Source organism: Armigeres subalbatus, chromosome 3, assembly GCF_024139115.2.
Source record: "Armigeres subalbatus isolate Guangzhou_Male chromosome 3, GZ_Asu_2, whole genome shotgun sequence".
Taxonomy (NCBI): Eukaryota; Metazoa; Arthropoda; class Insecta; order Diptera; family Culicidae; genus Armigeres; species Armigeres subalbatus.
Genome location: NC_085141.1, coordinates 419,348,596 through 419,352,650, shown reverse-complemented (window position 1 = coordinate 419,352,650; position 4,055 = coordinate 419,348,596).

The following is a 4,055-nucleotide window of genomic DNA, read 5'->3' as shown; positions in this document are numbered from 1 at the left end:
CACAACCGATTTCTTATTGCTCACTCATCATTTTTTACTTCTCACTACTACTCTGCCCCCACTAGCATAACTTTTAAGTTAACCCAATGATTAATTAGTGTTCGTACTTCCAACGTACTTCCAAAAAATCATAATAGTAATTGCAAATTTGTATGTCCATTAGTGAAAAAAGTCCTGTGCGTCCCACATAGAAAATACCCGCATAACAATCCCGTTAAGAATTAAGATGACCTGATTGCACAAAACCAATAAATGTATCGATCAAACTGAATCGTTTTACGGTAATCTAACGAATGATGAACAGCTTAGCAAAATTTCAACAAGATCCGATGATACTTCAAGTTAGATTTTTTTTTGAAGTTTTATATGTAGGATGCGATTTGGTATGAACCGGTATGAACCTGTTATTCGAGTGGGGGCAGTACTTCGCACTTCAAATTTCTCACTTCTAACATCTCACTTCTCATTTCACACTTCGAATGACTTACTTCTCACTTTTAACTTTCCACTTCTCACTGTTCAGTGTTCATTCTCCACTTTTCACTCCTCACTTCTCACTTAAAACTTTTTATATCTTTTTAACTTTTCTCACTTTTCACTTTTTACTTCTCACTTCTCACTACTCACTTCGAATTTCTCACTTCTTATTACTCTCTTCTCATTTCTCACTTCCCACTACTCACGTTCACACTTCTTACTTCGCACTACTCATTTCTCACTTTCAACTTTTCACTTCATTCTTCTCATTTTTCAATTCTAACTTCTTATTTCTCACTTCACACTCTTAATTTATCACTTCTTGTTTATCACTTTTCACATCCTACTTCTAACTATACCAAGCTTGTAAAAATGCTTTGGGAAAATACTTCGACATAGAGAATATCGACGTACGGAGGAAACGGGAAGTAAGCGAAAATATCGAGTTACAGAACATCGAGTTGAGGAAAGTTCACTGGCCATTTCGTTCCCAGAAAAAGTGGTACATGTGCAGCTTCACCCAATAAATTCATCTGACTTCAAAGGAAATTTGGCAATATGAGTTTTTCCGCAATAGATATTAACCCTATTTTGAATTTCATGATGATTTACTGCCATTTAGAATGCTTTTATGAATGTACGTGTACCACTTTTGTTGGCAAAGTTTTTCGGTATCTGTTGCATTTTGTTCCCATGTGCATTTTGTATCAAAAGACCATACTGTCTCGTACGGTCGTGCATTATCAAAAATTTTGGCTGCACCGCTGAACAAAATCATGAACCTGTTTTCGAAACATAATGTTATACAAATTTTTCTATTGACGCTTACTACATAATCTCATTCTGAGTCGACAAATCGGCAGCAACATTTCAAAATGGCTTAACTGCTTTTGTAAACAAGATCTTCTCACGTCTCTGGTATGCTAATTTGTGCTCACCCACGCAATCCAGCACCATTACATGAAATAAGAGTATTCGATGCTTCCTTCAGTGGTATTGGATTGCGCCGGTGGGTTCAAATTAACCCACCAGCGGCGTGAGAAGCTCGTGTTTACAAAAGCAGTTACGTCCTTTTGAAATGTTGATGCCCAAATACGTAAGTTTTCATCTATAAAACATCTTCAGTGTTTTGTTAGAAATGTCCAACAGAAAACGAAAAATATCTTTAACTATTCTGTCAATTTTTTGTTCCGAATCAATAGTTAAGACGTCAGGCTCAAAGTGTAAATGTAATCAGATATGAATCAGATCAGTTAGTCAAAAAGGCAAATCCGTGGCGTGGATACCTAGGTGAAGTATTTTTAGAACCCCTCTTTTCTATTAAATACCAACTTTTTCACCTCTTAGGTCTCAAACCAGGTTTAGGCGCATGACTATTAGTCATTTGAAACAAATGACTAATCACCGCTTAAGAGTTAAGAAGGTGCTAAGGAAAACATTAGGGGAGGAGGTTCGGTTGTGGGCACCCTTTTGTGTTTGGTCCATAACTTTGGCCCTGGTTGATCTTATGTCGACATTTGCATAGCAATCGAAAGCTAAACTTATAACCTTACTACTAGCAAAGAAATTAATATGATTTCATCGATTTAGAAAAAATATTGACAATTTAAAAAATTTGACATTTTTGGACATTTTCATTTCGTGGTTCGGTTGTGGGCACCCTTGAAAACTTAACTAACAATAAAGAAGCATGAATAAAAACCACCCAGATTTGAAGACAAGGAATAGTTTATTCATTCTAAAAGCCAGGAGATACTAAAAAACTCAAATCAATTCACCTAGCAGTGATGATGTCTCCTTCGGTGCATTAAGGAGGATGTTGAAAAAATCACTTAAGAAAGGTCTAAAATAGCACTTTAGGTAAATAGGTTTCAATTTTTCATTGATTTACGTTTTATTGGTATGCATCACAGTCAAAAAAACCTGATTAATCACCCTAGCGGCAAAAGTGCCTTTCTCGTTCATTTCAAAAAATAATATTTTGGCCATAAATTTTGATCCCATAGTCCGATCTGACCAATTTTCAATAGGAAACAATGGGAAAGCATTCCCCGTCGAATGCAACTTGTTACAAGCAAATCGGTCAACGCTTTGTTCCAAAAAGTGTGTGTATAATGACTAGACATGCCCAAAGAACAAAAATATTAAATAAACTCATTATTTCGAACAATTATGTCAAACTAATTATAAAAACTGCCTTAAAACGTTATAAAAAATAAGTTAAGGGACAAGTAAAACGATATTGAATGATTTATCAATAAAATGAGGGTGCCCATAACGAAACCAATAAAGGTGCCCGCAACCGAATTTCGCAGCCTTTTTGGAACGAGAAGAAAAAAAATTCGCGCTAAAATGTTGATGGCAATCGACATTGGGTCTCAAAATAGATTAAATTTACTGTATAAATACGCATTAGAACACACTTTTTGAATAAAATCACTTCAATTTTCGACAGTTTGAAAAAGGCCAAAAAAAACTTTCCTGTTGTTTTTCTTGTACGAAAAATTTATTTGTTTCTAATTTAAAGTAGAGATGCCCATCCGGTTTGATATTGAGCACAAAACATCATGCTATTATAGCAAACAAATGACGGTTGTCAGAATGACAGCATCTCTTATCTGTCAAAAGATACATAGGGGTGCCCATAACCGAACGGTGCCCACAACCGAACCTCCTCCCCTATTATTAAACGAAGCGCATTGATTTTGCGTTGGATTGATTTGAAACACGGTTTTCGTCTTCGAGCATTTCAAAATACCTTCGTTTACAATGAATATTCAGTTGCTTACCAAGGTGGCTTCACATGAATTACCTTTTCAACATACCTACGATTCCTTTCCCGTGGTACTCACGGAGTTGCAGAGCATTCCTGAGTCCCTTATAATAATCGGTCTCTTATAATAACATAATTTTCCTTTCCTAATCCTCAAGAGTAAGTAAGTAACGTAAGTAGAACGTATCCGGCTCAAACTGTCCATAGCAGCGTACATTGCATTTAGCTGAAGTCGGTTGAGGATGAAAATTTGACACAAATTTGTGCATGCCTAATATGCACCAACACATAAACAAGGACAAATAGCTTGGTTCGTCGAGTTGATTGTATATAAGCCGAGCCTTCTATGAAAATGTTAAATTTGGAAGAAAATACCATTTTGTTCCAAGTTTTTGTAAGAGAAAGGAAAAATTACTTCTTTATACCTGTCAAACTGCTGTAAAAACTTTGCAATCACATTTCTGAAATACAATCTGCTATAAGGTACACTGGGGGAAGTGGAAAAAGGGGGTAAGTGTAAAAATCGAATCAAAAAATTGGAATTGTACATACTTTACAGTTTTTACCACACTATAACATTGTGCAAGAATATACTTTGATGCCCACACTAATACTAGGGTTAAGGCAGGCATTTTCGTCTTATCGTCATAGTCTCAAATACCAATAAAATAGAAGCTTTTTTGCCAAATTCATCCGTAACCAATCGTAAGCTTAGGCGAAACGTTCTGCTATAGTGGAGTTCTAGCAAAATTACGTTGCTTTCTTTGATTTAAATCCCTATGACGATGGACGGAAATACCTGCCG